Raw genomic sequence first — 19,253 nt, forward strand, 5'->3', positions numbered from 1 at the left:
ATTCACCCGTATGGGTGTCACTAGATGATTCGTTAGTTCTTAGAGCCGCTTGTGTTGAGCACAAGACATGGCGCATGGAAATTTTATAAGAAGAGCCACTTGTGGTAAGCACAAGACATGGCGTATGTAAGCATAATATGTAGTAAATTTCTCTCATTAATCATGTAGAATTTTACAAAAGCTATACAATTTCTAAAAGTAGTACTTTTTGAGATTGTCTACATTCTAGGTTCTAGGCAGCTTTCTACCGTGTGGGGTTTCCACGCGGTATGTGCCATCTCGTACTTCTTCAAAGATCCGGTAGGGTCCTTCCCAATTTGGGGTTAATTTGCCTTGTTCATTGGCCCTACCGGTTGCTTCCATTTCGCGAAGCACAAAATCTCCTACTTTCAGGGGCCGTTTGTGAACCCGCTTGTTGTAGGTTCTTGTCATTCTCAGTTGGTAAATCTCATGACGCAAGGCTGCGTTGCCCCTTTGCTCTAGGAGAGCATCCAGTGCAAGTCGCGTGGCTTCCTAGTTGGCCTCCTCATCATACAGCATGATGCGGAGGGTTGGCTCATAGTGCTCAATGGGGAGTACCGCCTCAGTGCCATATGTCATAAGAAATAGGGTTTCACCGGTTGCCCCTTTTTCAGTTGTCCTGATGGCCCAAAGGATATGACGTAATTCCTCTTCCCATAGTCTACCGGCTCTTTCCACCTTCTTCTTTATACCGTCTGAGATCAGCTTGTTAAAAGACTCAACTTGCCCGTTTACCTGAGGCCGGCCTACGGATGCAAAACAATGGGAGATTCCTTGGTCCCCCAACTAGCTCTTGAGGACAGGCGTTTCAAATTGTGGTCCGTTGTCAAAAACCATAGACATTAGAACCCCAAACCGGGTGATGACGTTTCTCCAGATGAAGGAGATCACATCCTTTGTTTTTATGCCTTTACCCGCCTCTGCTTTTACCTATTTGGTGAAGTAGTCCACTGCCACCAAAATGTAGCGGCGATCGCCTGATGCAGGTGCATAAGGACCCAGAATGTCCATGCCCCATTTTGCGAACGGACCCGGGCTGTGGATGGCTGTCAGGTCAGTTACTAGTCGATGTATCAACCGGGAAAACTTTTGGCATTTGTCACAGCGTTTCACCAAATCCATTGCATCTGCCTCAAGAGTGGGCCAAAAGTACCCTTGCCGTCTGGTTCTTCTAGCTAGGGACCTGCCGCCTATGTGTGAGGCACAAAAAACCCGCGTGCAAGTCCTCTAGGACTTCTCTTCCCCTTTCCGGGGTTATACACTTCAGGAACGGCTGTAGGTACCCCTTCCGGAGGAGCTCCCCTTGGTGCATAACAAAACTCAGGGCACGCTTCTTGAGTGCTACTACTTTAGAAGGGACATTCGGCAGAGTACTGTCTGTCAAGTAAGCCCGGATGGGGTCCATACAGGTGGCACTTCGGTCTAGAATTCCAATGGGGTCATGATCAATGCTTCTTTTCTCAATGACTTCCCAAAAGACTGTCCTAGGTGCATCACAAGAGGCGGATGATGCCAATTTGGAAAGGACATTCGCCTGATTATTCTCGGACCGGGGCACCTGACTTAGATGACATTCGTCAAGTGACGCGGCCTCTTCTCTAACCGCCTGCAAATATTTGATTATAGCCGGATGGGTGGCCTCATAGTCAGCATGATACTGGCTAACGATCGATTGAGAGTCTGGGCAGGCGCTAACATTTCTTGCCCCTGCCGCCTTACACATGCGTATACCGGCTAGCAGGGCTTCGTACTCTGCCTCATTATTTGAGGCTTGGAACTTGAACCGCAATGCATATTCAAACTTATCCCCTTCCGGAGAATGGCATATAACGCCTGCACCACAGCCGTTCACTGTAGAACTACCGTCTACAAATAACTTCCAAACCTGATCAGGATTTTTTGGTTGCACCGGTTTAGTCATCTCGACAATGAAGTCGGCAAACGCCTGACCTTTCACTGCCCGCCTGGGTTCAAAAGTTATCTCAAGGCTTTGTATTTCGACAGCCCACTTGATCATTCTGCCGGATGACTAGATGGTGGTCATTGGGCGTTTGAGCGGCTGGTCTGTATATACAAACCACTGGGTGAGCTAAAAAGTAAGGCTTCAACCGCTTGACTACTACGAACAAGGCCAACCTAAATTTTTCGATCACAGGGTATCGAAGCTCAGCATTTTTTAGAACATGGCTGATGAAATACACCGGGAGCTGGTTTCCATCTCTCTCAGCAAGGAGGACGGCATTGAGGGAATGATCAGTGACGGCTAGGTACATGTAGAGAACCTCCTGGGGTATGGGGCTCACTAGCCTTGGCAAAGAGTGCAAGTGTTGCTTTATCCTCTAGAATGCCACTTCCGCCTCTTCTCCTCACTCAAATCTGGACCTCTTCCGGATGGCCTGGAAGAAATAGAGGCACTTGTCGCCTGACCGGCTGAGGAACCTCCCCAAAGCCGCCAGGGAACCGGTCAACTTTTGAACTTCTTTTACAGTGCGGGGAGACCGCATGTCGATGACTGCTTGTACTTTTTCCGGATTAGCCTCTATGCCCCTTAGGTCGATCAAAAATCCGAGGAACTTTCCCAGACTCAACACCTAATAAACACTTCTTTGGGTTAAGCATGACCCGGTGCCGCCTGAGTGTGGTGAATGTTTCTCGGAGGTCCAGTAGGTATCCGTCTGTAGCTTGGATTTGACTATCATGTCATCAATGTACGCCTCTACATTCCTGCCAATCTGGTTGATGAAAACTGTGTTTATCATGCGCTGGAATGTAGTCGGTGCATTCTTTAACCCAAACGGCATCACCTTGTAACAAAATAAACCCTGATCAGTGACGAAGGTTGTCTTTTCTTGATCTTTTTTCCACAGGGGTATTTGATGGAAACCTGAATAGGCATCCATGAAACTCATTAGAGCATGACCGGCTATCGAGTCGACCAGACTGTTGATCTTTGGAAGCGGGTAACTGTGCTTGGGACATGCTCTGTTAAGATCTGTGTAGTCTACACACATCCGCCAGGTACCATTCGTCTTTTTCACGAGGACAACGTTTGCTACCCAATCCGGGTAGTAGCATTGCCGGATGAACCCAGCATCTAACAACTTTTTGACCTCAGCCGCTGCCGCCTGAGATCTTTCTTCACCGTGATCCCTCTTTTTCTGCCCGACTTGCTTCTTTTTAGGGTCCACGGCGAGCTTGTGGACGGCTAGATCCGTGCTGACGCCTGGCATCTGTTCCACTTCAAAGGAAAAGATGTCTTTGAATTCCTTCTGATGTTCAAGCAGGTCTTCTCCCAACCGTCCCAATCTTGACGGTTCTGTCAGGGTAGCTGTCGTCTAGGACAACATCGAGGCAGTCACCAGCCGGCTGAGGTCGTTGGTCATCTGACCTTTCCTCGACTAGTGATTGCTATTTTTCTTGTTTGACGGGATCTGTTTGGTCCGCCTTTCTTTTCCTACCGGCTGCCCTTTAAGCCGGGACTGTTGTATCGCAGTTATCAATGTCTATGGGCTTACCGTCACCGGCTGCCCCCATAGTTGGTTTGACGTCAAAGAGATAGCACTCCCTAGCCGTCCTCTGGTCCCCTTTAAGGGAACCGACTGTACCATCATCCTTTTCAAATTTAACGAGCATGAGCGAGAGGACAATGACAGCCTTGGATTCGTTGAGGGTCGGACGGCCAAAGATCATGTTGTAGGCGGCCATTTCCTCTACAACTAGATATTTCACAACCATGTGGCGTCCTTCCCCCTTTTCACCAAGCCGGATGGGAAGGTCTATGCTTCCTACCGGATGCACTACCCCTCCCCCAAAACCAACTAGTGGGTGAGGCACCTGTTGCATGTTACTCGGTTTGTACTTGAGCTTGGTCAAGCACTGGTAGCTGATCAGGTTAGACGAGCTCCCGGTATCTATTAGGATCCGGCCAACTCTCTAAATGGCAACTTTGCATTCGATGACTATGGGATCATCGTGAGGCCGCTGACCTAGCCTCGGACTTTTTCATAAATAAGGACCTCAGGAAAGGTGTCTTTCGACGCCTGTCCCTCATCCACTGAGCTGACCAGCTTCTTGATGTTATCTTTGGTGCCCCTAATGGTGGGACCCCCTCTAGCAAAACCGCCTGCTATGGTGAAGATAGTTTCTTCATCCGTCTCAGAGTTGGTGAGCACAGGTTTTGCCGTCTGCCCCTTCTTTGCCTAGGTGTTACTCTTGGCTTTGGGTAGATAGGACTTCAGAGCCCCCTCATCAGCCGGACGGTCTAATAGCCGCCTGAGGCTATAGCAACCATTAGTGTCGTGGCCGACATCCTCATGGTACTGGCAGTATTTGCTCTTGTCCCGGTTGCTTACGGGACTTTTCATCGTAGCCGGTTTCTTGAGAGGCATCCGGTCTTTGATCTCCATGAGGATGGAGGAGCAGTCCTTTGTGAACTCGTACTTGGGAACTCACGGTTCAGATTTCCGTCTGAGCTTCTGAGCCGGCTGACCAGGTTGGTCTTCCACCAAGACCTCTTTTCTCTTCTTTTCTTCCTTTTTCGCCGGCTGTTGATGTTGCCGGCTATCTTTTCTGTCGGATTTTTTGGAATCTGACGGCTTCTTTACAGCGCAAAGCTCCGTCTCCTGTATATAGGCTTCAGCTTCCATTGAAGCCTCTTGAAGGGTGGCTACCCTTATCCGGACGAGGTTGAACTTGAAAGTCGACCCATCCTTCAGACCCTTACATAAGTCTTTGTAAGCAACTTCGTCAGACAGTCCTTGAATCTGAATTCTCATCAGATTGAACCGTCTAACATAGGACCGGAGCCCTTCTTTGTCACCCTGCTGTATTGCCCCTAGGTCAAGGCTAGTCTTTTTGGCAGTGATATTCATTGAAAAATTTGACGTAAATAAGTACGCCAAAGTTCCGAAGTTGTTGATGCAGCCGGCTGGTAGATTACCAAACCACCGTTGGCCATTTCCCTTTAAGGTAGCTGAGAAGCATCGGCACCAGACGGCATCGTCCAACCCCTGTGGGTACATGAGGTTAGAGTAGGCCATTAGGTGGTCTTCTAGGTTGGAGGTACCATCATAGGCCCCTACCAACACGTTCTTAACCTTAGCCGGCTGTACCGCCTGGGTTATCTCGGGGGAGAACTCTGTTGGTTGTTCTCCCAAATTTAGCAGGCGCAGCTGCCAGTCCATGGGCTGGTACGGTTGCTACACATGCCCACAAAAGAGACCCGGTTGGGTGAAAGGGGATCCACCCAGTCCGTTTGGCGAACCAAATAGACCAGGCTGGCTCACTTTGGGTCCAGACCGGGCAGAGGACTCGCCCGTCTGATTCCCTAGGCTTGTTCCCGTATGCCTGTTAGAGGTGTCACGGAAACTGTCTAGGAAGGTCTACGTTGAGGCCGATGCAAACGCTTGACTTCTCTTTTCCTGGAGGAACGTCCGGGCATCAGAGAAAGTCTTCTTGGAACCATCTGGCTGTAAGTGCCGGATGGGTTTTCTGAGTTCCGCTTGAGGGAAGCGGAGTCTGTTTGGATCGAACATGAGGCCCTCCCCCTCCCCCTCCTTTGATCATCTTCTTCCTAGAGGAAGGCTTCTTTGTCGGCTGACTCTTTTTGGGAGTGGCTGACCGAATAAGGTCCTTGATCTCGCCCTTGAAACTATTCATGAAGGTCATGAGTTCGTTCCTGGTGACGGGAGCAGAGCCTTTTGCCGCCTGGGCAGCTCCAACCGGGTTGCCGGCTGAGTTGCCTAGAGCAGCTTGGTTGTTATCACGTTCCTTCTTATCTCTAGAACGGGTGTGTTTTGTTCTGAAGGACCCGTCTGGGGCCACATAGGTGTTGACTTCATAGTCGTCCCCACTTTCATGGTCCGTCTTGACCTCAGGCTCGACCAACGGCCGCTTGTCCTGATCCGGTGGTACAGGGTTAGAAGTCATCTCAGAAGAACTCTCCCCACAGACGACGCCAAATGTTTCGGGGTCTTTTGATGTGTCCTACGGGAGAGTTACAATTCCGAGAATGCCCTTCACCGCTTTTACCTGCAAAACCACGAAGTCTCCTCCGGTTGGATGAAGCTCCACCTCCGATGATCAAGTCAGTAACGTACAGGAGGAAAAGTGTGCATAAATAGTGAAATTACTTCTCACGTAATGGGAGAATTCTGCAATTAATATTTCTCGAGATTGGTGTGTGTGTATTTATGAATGCCCCATTAATGAGGGTCCTTCCACTATTTATAGTGGGGAGCCTTGGTTCCCCATTTAGGGTTCATTGGACACGTGTCAGCAGGGGATTGGAGCCCTGCTAACCAATGGCTTGGTGCCACGTGTCACTTGGCCATTGGGCCACGTGTCTGGGGTATTTTTTACCCTAAACAATAGGCGTTCATTCGAAGTTCTTCCAACTCATGGTGATCTAGCATCCTTTGCTCGCCCGCGGAATGGAGGTCAAAATTAATTTGCTTTATGCCCCAATGCGCCTTGTGCTCCATTTCCATTTGGAGATGGTAATTCTTCCCATACACAAGTTTGTAGGGGGTTGTCCCAATCGGAGTCTTGAAGGCGGTCCTATATGCCCACAATGAATCAATGAGCTTACTAGACCAATCCTTCCTTGTTCTAGTCACGGTCTTTTCCAAGATGATCTTTAATTCCCTATTTGTGATCTCCGCTTGACCACTTGTTTGAGGGTGGTAAGCAAGACCACGCTTGTGCGAAACACCATATTTTTAGAGGAGATTGTTGAATGCATGGTGCTTGAAGTGTGAACCTCCGTCACTTATAATTGCCTTCGGGACACCAAATCTAGGGAAGATGACCTACTTAAGCAAGTTGATGACCACCTTTGAGTCATTGGTGGGAGATGCCACGGCTTCCGCCCACTGGGAAACATAATCAACGGTAACTAGAATGTGCCAGTTTCCTTGGGATGAGATGAAAGGGCCCATGAAGTCAATTGCCCAAACATCAAAAATTTCGAGCTCAAGGATCGGATTTTGAGGCATCTTGTCACGCCGTGAGATGTTTCCCGTCCTTTGGCACCTATCACATGTCTTCACAAAGGACCAAGCGTCCTTGAACAAAGTCGGCCAAAAGAGCATCGATTGCAAGACTTTAGAGGCGGTCTTTTGGGCACTCATGTGTCCACCACAAGGGGATGAGTGGCACATTGAGAGCACGCTTTGGAATTCTTCATCGGGAACACATCTCCTCAAAATCCCATCCACCCCTCTTTTTAACAACGTTGGATCATCCCATATGTATTTCTTGGCTTCATACTTTAGCCTTCGTTGTTGTTGAGAAGTGAAAGTTGGTGGTATATCACTACATGTAAGGTAATTGACGATTTCGGCAAACCAAGGGGTTTCCTTGGCATCAAGACCATATAGCACATCGTCCCTTAAAGCATCTTCAATCGGGAGGTCGTCTTCAATCATTCTTGTGCTTCCCAATCTTGAAAGGTGATCGGCTACCGCATTCTCGGCTCCCTTCTTATCTCTTAATTCCAAATTGAAGTCTTGAAGGAGCAAAACCCACCTCAACAACCTTGGATTTGCCTCCTTCTTGCTCATCAAGTACTTGAGAGCCGAATGATCGGTGTACACTATTGTCCTAGACCCAACGAGATAGGATCTAAACTTCTCAAAATCATGAACAACCGCTATGAACTCCTTCTCGGTTGTGGTGTAGTTCCTTTTCACATCGTAAAGAGTCTTGGACAAATAGGAAATCACATGTAACCTACTGTCTTTTCGTTGTCCTAGAACCGACGGCTTCATCACTAGCATCACACATTAATTCGAATGGTAGTGACCAATCGGGTCCTTGGACAATCGGAGCGGAACACAAGGCTTCTTTCAACCTAGAAAGGCACTCAAACAAGATTCATCAAATACAAAATCTTTATCTTGGTTTAGAAGAGATGTGAGGGGCTTAGCAATCAAAGAAAAGTCCTTGATGAAGCGACGATAAAAGCCAGCATGACCAAGGAAAGACCTCACTTCTCTCACATTTGTGGGAGGAGGAAGCTTCTCAATCACATCAACTTTTGCACCATCTACTTCGATGCCCGATTGGGAGACCTTATGGCCAAGCACAATGCCATTTTCCACCATGAAGTGGCATTTCTCCCAATTGAGCACCAATTTGGCACTCTCACACCTTTCTAAATAACGAGATAAATTCATTAGGCACTTCTCATATGTGCCTCCACCAACGAAAAAGTCATCCATAAAAACTTCCATTTCTTCCTCGATCATGTCACTAAAAATTGACATCATGCATCTTTGGAAGGTAGTCGGGGCATTACAAAGACCAAAAGGCATCCTATGATAAGCAAAAGAACTGTAGGGACAAGTGAAAGTGGTCTTTTCTTGATCCTTTGGGTCAATTGGGATTTGGAAGAATCCCGAATAACCATCAAGAAAGCAATAAAAAGCATGCTTTGTAAGCCTCTCAAGCATTTGATCGATGAACAGTAATGGAAAATAGTCTTTGGAAATGTTGGCATTCAATTGTCGGTAATCAATACATATACGCCAACCCGTCACAAGGCGGGTTGGGACCAATTGTTGCTTGTCATTGACCATTACCGTCATCCCTCCCTTTTTAGGCACTACTTGAACCAGGGACACCCAATCACTATGAGCGATTGGATAGATGATATACGCTTCAATTAACTTAGAAACTTCCTTCCTTACAACCTCTTGCATGGAAGGATTAAGTTTCTTTTGCCTTTGCGTACACGGTTTAGCACCCTCCTCCAAATCAATTTTATGCATGAATAGAGAGGGGCTTATACCCTTGAGGTCCTTAAGGGCATAACCCAAAACCTTTCTATGCTTTTTCAAAACATTAAGCAATAGGGAGGTTTTCTCATCCATGAGGCTTGCATAGACAATGACCGAAAAAGATTCATTTGCATCTAGGAAAGCATACCTCAAGCCCGAAGGTAGAGGTTTCAAGTCCACCTTCGGTGCTCCCTTACCATTGGAGACCTCTTCCTCTTCCGTTTGGAAGACATCATAAGTTGGGAGTATCTCTTGGTCGGTTGTTGCTTCTACTTTGTCTTCAAGCATCTCCTCATATACTTGCATCTCCTCTTTTTGATCACCTATCTCATTCTCAGTCAACAAAACATTCTCAAGTGGATCGTTAGAGGCATGCACATGAGGGTATCGAAATTCATTCATCAAAATTTCAAAAGTATCTACCCTAAAGCATTCATTACTTGCGGAAGGTTGTTTCATGACATTGTTCAAATCAAATTCAATAGAGTCATTGTCAACCTTCAAAGTCATTTTACCTTCTTTAACATTAATGATTGCTTTAGAGGTAGCTAGAAATGGTCTACCCAAAATTATAGGAATCCTCTCATCCTCATCCATCTCTAGAACATAAAAGTCCACCGGAAATGTGAATTTACCAACTCTCAAGGGAATGTCCTCAACTTTCCCTATGGGCAATTTAGTGGACCTATCCGCTAGTTGGAGGGTGATGTTGGTAGGTGAAAGACTTCCTACATTTAGATTTTGGTAGACCAAGAAGGGCATGAGACTCACACTAGCTCCTAGATCACACAATGCCTTTCCTAAGTGAATCTCATTAATGGAACAAGGAATGGAAAAACTACCGGGATCTTGAAATTTTGTTAGAAGCTTGCTAGAGAGAATGGCACTACAATTTGCGGTCAAGTTTACGGTTTCAACTTCTCTCTTCCCATTCAATAGGTCTTTTAGGAACTTAGAGTAGTGGGGCATCTCCTTCATGGCATCCACAAAAGGTATCAAAACGTGCAAACCTTTGACTACTTCTAAGAACTTTCCAAATTGGGCATCAAGCCTAGACCTAGCTAACCTTTGGGGATATGGAAATTTCTCATTCCTAGGTTGTCGATTTACGGGCAAAAGTGTTTGATCTTTGTCACACTCTTTTGTTGGCTCCTTCTCTTTTTGCTTCTCACCCCTCTCATTTTCTTTTTCTAGTCCTCACTCTCTTTAGGTGGCTCATCCTCATCTTCTAGTTCTATCTTCACATTGGAACTCTCCTCATCGTTTGACTCACTCTCAAGGACTTTCCCGCTCCTAGTAGTGATAGCATACATAGGTTTGGGGTTGACACCTTGACTAGGGAAAGAGGAATAGGAAGAAGGGGAGGATGAAGAACTAGGTTGGGCTATTTGAGAGATTTGGATCTTTAGCATTTTCATATGCGCCTTGATTTGCTTCTTTTCCTCCTCTTGGCTTTTGTTAAAGCTATCTTGATTCTTGATGAACGCTTGAAGCACGCCCATCATAGAATCCAGAGCGGCTTCTATTTGAGGAGGAGGTAAGTTGGAATTTTGGGCTTGTTGTCTCACTTGCTCAAAACGGGGAGGTCTATTTTGAGGCCTTCCATTTCCGAAACCCTGATTGGAATTAAAACGTTGTTGGTTGTTGGAATAGTGTTGTTGGTTTTGATTCCAATTGGGCCTTTGGTTTGAGTAACTTCTTCCATTGTAATTGGAAGAATTTCCCTTACCTTGGCCTTGGTTATCATAACCACCACCACTTTGATTCCATTGATTTTGATTCCAACCACGGTTTTTGTTTTGATTCCAATTTGGCCGTATTCCAACATTTCCCTCACGGGGCACAAAATTCATGGCATTAACATCTTCAACATTATCATCATTTTCATGGGGAGGGGACCTTCACTTATGGACATACATTGTTGAGAATTATGATCATAGTTTCCACATATATCACAAAACATACAACCGGGGGGCATAGCATTGTAATTAGAAGGAGAAGAAGTAGAGGGGCTCATACCATGACCTCCCTTGGTAGAAGGGGAGGAACTTTGAGAATTTGTCTTCATAAACTCTTCCATTTGCTTAGCCAATTTGGCCATTTGGTTTGAAAGGTTGGTGATTGCATTTGTTTGCTCTATGGATTGCACCGTACCTTTGCTAAAAGTGGCTTCCCTCTTACCTTCGTACCAATCCTCATAATTACGCATAACATCTTCTATGATACTCTCCACTTTATCTTCCCTTTTGTTCATGATTGGGCCTCCGGCTCCAACATCAAGGCTAGTTTTTCTTTGAGGGGAGAGTCCTCCATAGAATGTTTGGAGAACTTGCCAATTAGGAATCCCATGGTGTGGGCATTGTCTTTGTAACTCTCTGAATCTCTCCCATGCCTCACAAAGAGACTCTCCTAGGAATCTTTGAGCGAGCCTCGGTGGTTTTCTTGTGATTGTAAAACCTTCCTAGGAACACCGTAGTTACCTCATTCCAAGTTGTGAGGGAACCGGGGGGATTATCCTTGTTCAACCAATGTTCCGCCGCTCCCATGGGTGAGAACGGGAACATCTTCAATCTTATGTACTCTTGGGAGACTCTGTTGATCTTGATAGTGTTACAATACTTGAGAAACTCTTTGATATGCTCATGGGGATTCTCAGATTTCCCACCGGTAAATTGCCTCTTCTCTATCATTGAAATGAAATTAGGCTTTATCTCGAAATTGTTTGCTTGAGTAGTGGGGGCTAAGATCCCACTTTGAGAGGCATATGGTTCGGATGCTCTAAGTTGCTTTAGTGACCTTTGATCACCCCTGTTTCCTTGATCAACCATGCTTTGTTGATTATGGTTATTGGCAAATGGGTTGGGAATTGAGCCTGTGGATGGTTCACCCTCCTCACTTGAAGCGGGTGAAGATGGGGTAGGGGAACTTCTCACTTCCTCTTGAAGTGGGTCTTCACCTCTCTCCCTTGCTTGTCTCCTCAATTGGGCCAGAGTACGCTCTAGCTCGAGGTCTATGGACACCAAAGGCTTAGAGCAATTAAGCCTCCTGTGCATATACAAAGCTAAGCAGAAAGTGAGCACTTACAAGATGCGGAAAAACAAAAGAACGGAAAAGAACTAGTCTCAACAAGAATATAAACACACAATGGAAACCATTTCCCCGGCAACGGCGCCAATTTGACAAGCGGTATTTTAGGTCGTTACTAAGATACCTCTATCAAATGATATTTATAGTCTTAAACATGCAACTAAAAGAGTATAGAGGCAAGTCAAGGTCGAACAAAGGGAAAAGATTAAGCACCGCTATTTATCTCCTAATGTTAATCTAGTTCGATCAAGAAGTATGGTGGGTAAATTAATGACTAAAGGGGATAGAATGACAATTAAAACAAGCACTAGGGGGAAGGATCAAACATGCTATGAATTCAACGAAGTTAGGCATCGGAAAACAGGTTTACATGTAACCCAAGCAACTCATACAAGGCAATGTCAAGAATACTCTCTAATCACCTATCGGGATTTTTAGCTTTCCTAGCTAGTATACACTTACACTATCGTCGTAAGGCATACAAGCTAAGGTCATGCAATAATCAATCACCTAATGACTTTTCCTAAATCGCACTATCGTCACGATTTAGTTCAAGTCATTCAACCACAACATGCATATAGCCATAAACATGGAGTGGCCAATAAGTATAAGCAAAAGGAAGATTTAATCACAAATATTCCAAATTAACCTAGCCTGACATACATCAAACTCAAAGCATACCTTCACCAAACCCCTAGCAACAAGAAACTACTCACTATCCATAACTAAAACTACAATCATACTAAGCAACATTATAACCAATGAAATTGTAAGAAAGACAAGGTTTTTATCAACTAAGCTAACAAAGGTAGAAACTTTAATCATGAAAACAAGAGAAAATAAAGAAATATACCAAAACCTTCATTGTAATCCAAGTAAAGAACCATACATCATCCAAGCTCCAAGCTTGACCATACATCAATGATGTAAAATACTTCTTCAAAAACTAAGAGTAAAACTAATGTTGATGGGCAATGAAATTACACTAAAAACTATCAAGAGTCTTCAATACAAAAGTGGCTAAAACAATAACCTAGAAAAATTCCTCAAAATCTCTTCTCCAAGGTTTCTATGCTAAAGTATCCTAATGATATAATGTTATCCCATGTTAGCCGTTTTTCCTCCCTTTTGTTGTTTGGACTGAATTCGGGATTTGAATCCGCCGCAGACAGGCGCGCCCGCGTCCAACAAAGGCGCGCTCGCGCGTTAAATGATTGGGTATTTAATGGTTGGTCCAGCTCATCAGTGCGCCCGCGCATATAGGTGGCGCGCTCGCTCCTCTGGTGGCGCGCACGCGCCATTTGTCTGGTTTGGAATTCTCCCGTTTTACCCTTATTCCTTCCATCTCCGAATCAACGGCATACACCTACAATCATGGAATAGGAAGGCAAAGCGTAATACAATGAAAAGGGAGGGGAGTATAGACTACCTAAACCACATGAAAACACATTACGCATCATAAAGGTAGAATACTCAAACTAGGCAAATCATAGCAAAAACATACTAAATTGAACCAAATTATTACTAAAACTACTAGAAAAGACTACCCTAAGAGCGACATAAATGTCACTCATCACTGATCATGGTTGATATGACCGCCTGTATTGCGTTAGGGCAATAGCCGGTTGCAACCTCATGATGTAGTTTTCCAGTGGTATTGTGTTGGGGCAATAATCGGTTACAATTTCTGGGACAACTTTGCAGTCAATCAGGTTCAAACTTAAGCATAGAAGCGAAGGCCGGCTGCAGTGCTTTTGGGAAAAAGCCGGCCGCTTAACAAGATTTAATTCACCGTATGTACTGCCTTTGGGCAATAGCCGGGTGTATCTTGTTTGCGATAGGTCATTCGAACGGCCATGGGTTATCTTTAACCTATCCGGTTAAAGCCGTTTGAGTTTATGACGCATAGAACAATGTACCAACCGGAAGGGAGATGTTCTCTTTGACGAATTCACCCGGATGGGCGTCGCTGAATGTCTTCTCATGGTTAAAGAAGGCGGTTTAAAATATGTTGGCTTTGGGCCTTTAAATAGCTAAGTTAGGTACTTAACTTTTCTCATTTTGAGCAAACGGGTGTCCGGTTGTGCATTGCACAATTAGGTCTTGTTAGGTGCCAGGTTGTGCATTGCATAGGGAACCTAGAAGATGCCCGGTTGTTCATTACACATGTGACTTAATACAAAAAATTGAAATAAGGTATTCCTCTCATTCATTTACTCTTTACAAAAAGTATTTAAAATCTCCTTAGAAGTAGTACTTTTTCAAGTTATCTACATTCCAGGTTCTGGCTAACTGTCTCCCGTCTGGTGTTTCCAGGCGGTAGAGGCCGCCTCTACTTTCTTCAAAAATCCTGTAGGGGCCTTCCCAATTAGGAGTTAGCTTTCCTTACTCATTTGCCCTACCGTTTGCTTCTATTTTTTACGTAGCATAAAGTCCCCCACTTTGAGGGGTCGCTTGTGTACTCTTTTGTTGTAAGCCCTTGACATTCTAAGACGGTATATCTTATGACGCAAGGCGGCGTTGCCCCTATGCTCCGGGAGTGAAACCAATTCAAGACGCATAGCCTCCCATTTAGCCTCTTCATCATAGAGCATGACTCGAAGTGTAGGCTCATAAAGTTCAATTGGGAGGACAGCTTCAGTGCCGTATGTCATGAGAAACGGGGTTTCACCGGTTACCCCCATTTTGGTTGTTCTGATGGCCCAAAGGACGTGAGGTAACTCATCCGTCCAAAGGCCGCCAGCTCTTTCAATCTTCTTTTTTATGTCGTCTGAGATGAGCTTATTGAAGGCTTCAACTTAGCCGTTTGCTTAGGGCCGGCCAACGGATGCGAAACAATGTGAGATCCCCTGATTTCCCAACCAACTCTTGAGGGTAGACGTTTCAAACAGAGCACCGTTGTCAAACACCATAGACATAGGAACCCCAAACCGGGTGATGATATTCCTCCAAATGAAGGAGAGGACATCCTTTGTCTTGATACCTTTGACCGCCTTTGCCTCGACCCATTTGGTGAAGTAATGTATAGCCACTAGAATGTATATTCTGCCGCATGTGACAGGCGTATAAGGACCTAAGATGTCCATGCCCCATTTTGCAAATGGAACTGGACTGTAGATAGCGTTTTGCCCTTATTCCTTCCATCTCCGAATCAACGGCATACACCTACAATCATGGAATAGGAAGGCAAAGCGTAATACAATGAAAAGGGAGGGGAGTGTAGACTACCTAAACCACATGAAAACACATTACGCATCATAAAGGTAGAATACTCAAACTAGGCAAATCATAGCAAAAACATACTAAATTGAACCAAATTATTACTAAAACTACTAGAAAAGACTACCCTAAGAGCGACATAAATGTCACTCATCACTGATCATGGTTGATATGACCGCCTGTATTGCGTTAGGGCAATAGCCGGTTGCAACCTCATGATGTAGTTTTCCAGTGGTATTGTGTTGGGGCAATAATCGGTTACAATTTCTGGGACAACTTTGCAGTCAATCAGGTTCAAACTTAAGCATAGAAGCGAAGGCCGGCTGCAGTGCTTCTGAAGGGGCATCCGGCAGAGCGCCGTCTACCAAATAATCCCGGATGGAGTCCATCGAGGCAGAGCTTTGGCCAAGAACTTCAATGGGATCATGTTCAATAATCCTTTTTTCCATGACCTCCCAGAAGACTGGCCTAGGCGTATCACAAGTGGTGGATGAGGCTAGTTTGGACAAAGCATTCGCCTGATTGTTTTTGGACTAGGGCACCTGACTTAGATGGAATTCGTCACATGTCCCCGCCTGATCTTTGATCGCCTGAAGGTATTTGATCATTGCCAGATGGGTGGCCTCATAGTCACCATTGAATTGGCTAACGATCAGTTTAGAATCAGAACAGGCGTCAACTTTTCTTGCCCCTGCCGCCTTACACATGCGTATACCAGCTAGCAGGGCCTCATACTCAGCTTCATTATGTTGGGTTTCGTACTAACCCGACACTACGCGGAAGGAAACCCACCAAGACCCGCCCCATAATTAAAGCAATTAAACAAGCGTAATAAACTTAATCAAACAAGATTAAGGACAAGAATTGTACCTTTGACACGTGCTTCGCTCCCAAAGAGCTCTTACTTCAAAATCCCGAAAAGACGAGATCTCCGACGGATCGAACCCTCAACCCGACCCGAGCGTCCTAAGTCTTTAATGTTAGTCAAGACCCTGACAAAATAACTATGAGTTTTACGAATCAAAGGTTTACTCTTTTCTTAGAGTTGCCTTTTTAATTCCACTCAAGGCTGTTCATTTCCCAATACCCAAGCTTGGTATTTATAGGGAAATGAACCATTGCATTTCATTCCCTAACCAATGTGGGAGAATGTTTTATTTGCTAATTAATTTATTTCTAAAATAAATCAATAAATAAATGCAATCACAATTCGACAAGTGTCAAAAGGATAGAGAGTATTAGGTGAGGACCATGGAGAGGTGGGGGGGACCAATGTCTTGCTCCCCAAGGCTTTCACAAAGCCTTGGTCCCCACTCTCCTCACAAACCGCCTCAACCAAGGCTGCTGGCCAGCTGCCAGCTAGCACGCCAGCTTGCTGTGCCAGCTAGCCTAGCATGCTAGCACAAGCCCAGTAGCAGCGCTGGTGCTTGCTGGTGCGTGCTGGCGCTGGTGCTGGCTGGTGCGTGCTGGCGCTGGTGCCAGCATCCCATGCATCATCGCTGCACCATATGCTTGCATGGCCCAGCATGCGTGCTGCTAGCGAGCCACGCATGCTGGCCTCTAGCTTCACACCACACTCGCACATCATGAACGTCACGCATCAGCCTCTCTCGCACGCAATGCCTAGGATGCGTGCTGCTAGCAAGCCACGCATGCTTGGCCTAACGTTGCTAACTTGCTAGCCCCTCGCACATACTCGCACATCCACACGCATCAGCCTCGGACATGCACCGTGCACCATGCACGTACATGCCTTGCCCAAGCACCACGCACCACGCATGTGCCAGTGCCTAGCATTAGTTGTGCTTGGTGCGTGTGGTCCTGCCATGTGCCCAGCATTATGCTAGGGCTGCTACGGCGTCGGGCCATCCTAGGGCACGCATGGTGCGCCTAGTGATGCTGCCTGGGCTGCGATGGTGCCCAGCCATCCTAGGGCACGCATGGTGCGCCTAGTGATGCTGCTGGCTTGCGATGGGCTGCGACGGCGCCCAGCATCATGCTAGGGTTGCGATAGCGCCTAGGAATGATGCCAGGGCTGTGTTGGCGCGCCTGGTGCCAGCGATAGCCAGCCATGGTGCCTAGCCATCACGCTAAGGCTGCGATAGCGCCTAGGCATGATGCTAGGGCTGCTATGGCGCGCCTATTGCCTATGATGATGGCTACGCTCATACTTGTCGATTGTGATTTTACGACGCTCGGTCTCGACGCCCTAGGCTCGATGTCCGACGTTTGTATTTGTAAAACTCTGTCGACTCATTAAATCCTTTTCGATTAACTCGTCGTCTCGAATCGGTGATTCGATTGGGTTCGACCCAAAGGTTCAGTTAAGATCAAGCTGTAATATCAATTGTACCTCGATTTTGCTGACCGGAAGCGGCCTCCACCTAGGCATTCTGATCACTTGACCTTACTGAAGAATTAGCTCTGTAATAATTCTGAACCCTCTATCGGAAGAATACACTTGTTGGAAGGACACCATTCCTTTCAATCTCCCACTTGTCCTTCCGGACAAGTGTGCATACAGTGTATAGCTCATTTCCTATGTCTCTTAATGTTTCTTCGTGAACTATAAGGTAAGATTCTTTGTCATCCTTATTACGTTCAGAAGTGTTTCTCGATCTCCGAGTTCGACTGTCAATAAGTAGATGATTTCTAAAATCCATCTGAGCACGGCCACGCATTTTCACAGTCTCGCTCTTCGAGCGGCCTTGTAAACAACAAAACATTTTCCCTATTGTTAGTAGGGGCACAATCCCAGTCTTGTATTGTAAGTTTTTCTTACTAAGAGGACACAGTCTCCCGAGTGTTCCCGTTATGATCCCTAGTTACGGTAGACGTTTGGAAACATCAAAGAGTCTAGTACTCAAATAAGAAAACTTCACAGTACTCATGGTCGGAGGAAATAAGTTGTGATAGTCATAATGAGAAATGTACTTATGACAAAATTTAAATTTTCTTAAAGTACTCTCATAGGTCTTATCCAGTACAGTTCCAAACTGTACCTATGCAAATGATTTATGACCGTCGCAGCACAAGAAACGGTGCTGTAAATCATACTACACACTAATCTATGGCGGTCATCAATCATCCATCTTTTAGATGACCTCAATTAGGGACACTTCTCGATTTAATATTCAATGTTCACTTAACAAGTGTTTCTTTATCCAAGACATGGTCTTGATACCCTGTTTTGAATATTTCTGTAAATCGAATGGACTCATTATTTAACTCTAAACCATAATTAAATAGTAATGGAGTGAATAATAATTTTGCAAAAAAATTAATTACTCCATTGATGAATGGTTTTAATACAGTGTCTTACATTAAATATCCTATTTAATTAAAACACATGTACAAGGAATTTCAAAGCCAGTCTCCAACATGCTTGATTCCCATTGCCTCAATGAGCTTGTTATGTTTCACTTGAGACAAAGGTTTAGTCAAAGGATCGGCTACATTATCATCCGTGCCGATCTTACAAATTCTGATTTCACCTTCGGATTTCCATTCCCTTATCATGTGAAATCGCCTTTGCACGTGTTTGACCTTCTGGTGTTCTCTCGGCTCCCTGGCCTGAGCGATAGCTCCATTATTATCACAATAGAGGTCTATCGGCCCCTTGATTGAGGGTACAACACCAAGTTCGCTAAAGAACTTGCGAATCAAAACAGCTTCCTTGGCAGCTTCTAAAGCGGCCAAGTACTCGGCTTCAGTTGTAGAGTCTGCAGTGGTGCTTTGCTTGGCACTCTTCCAGCTAAACGCTCCTCCATTCAGACAGAATATGTACCCCAACTGTGACTTGAAGTTGTCTCTGTCAGTCTGGAAGCTAGCATCGGTGTAACCTTCAACAACCAATTCTTTGTGGCCTCCATACACCATGAATTTATCCTTGTTCCTTTTTAGGTACTGAAGGATGTTCTTGGCCGCAGTCCAATCCACCTCTCCTGGGTTCGATTGGTATCGACTCGTTGCACTCAGGGCATACGATACATCTGGCCTTGTACATATCATGGCATACATGATCAATCTGATTAGCGAAGCATATGGGATCTGATTCATTCTTTCTCGCTCAACAAGTGTCTACGGACACTGTTTCTTGCCTAGAGTTACGCCATGGGACATGGGTAAATGCCCTCTTTTGGCATT

This window comes from Chenopodium quinoa, unplaced genomic scaffold (assembly GCF_001683475.1).
Source record: "Chenopodium quinoa cultivar QQ74 unplaced genomic scaffold, ASM168347v1, whole genome shotgun sequence".
In the NCBI taxonomy this organism is placed as follows: domain Eukaryota; kingdom Viridiplantae; phylum Streptophyta; class Magnoliopsida; order Caryophyllales; family Amaranthaceae; genus Chenopodium; species Chenopodium quinoa.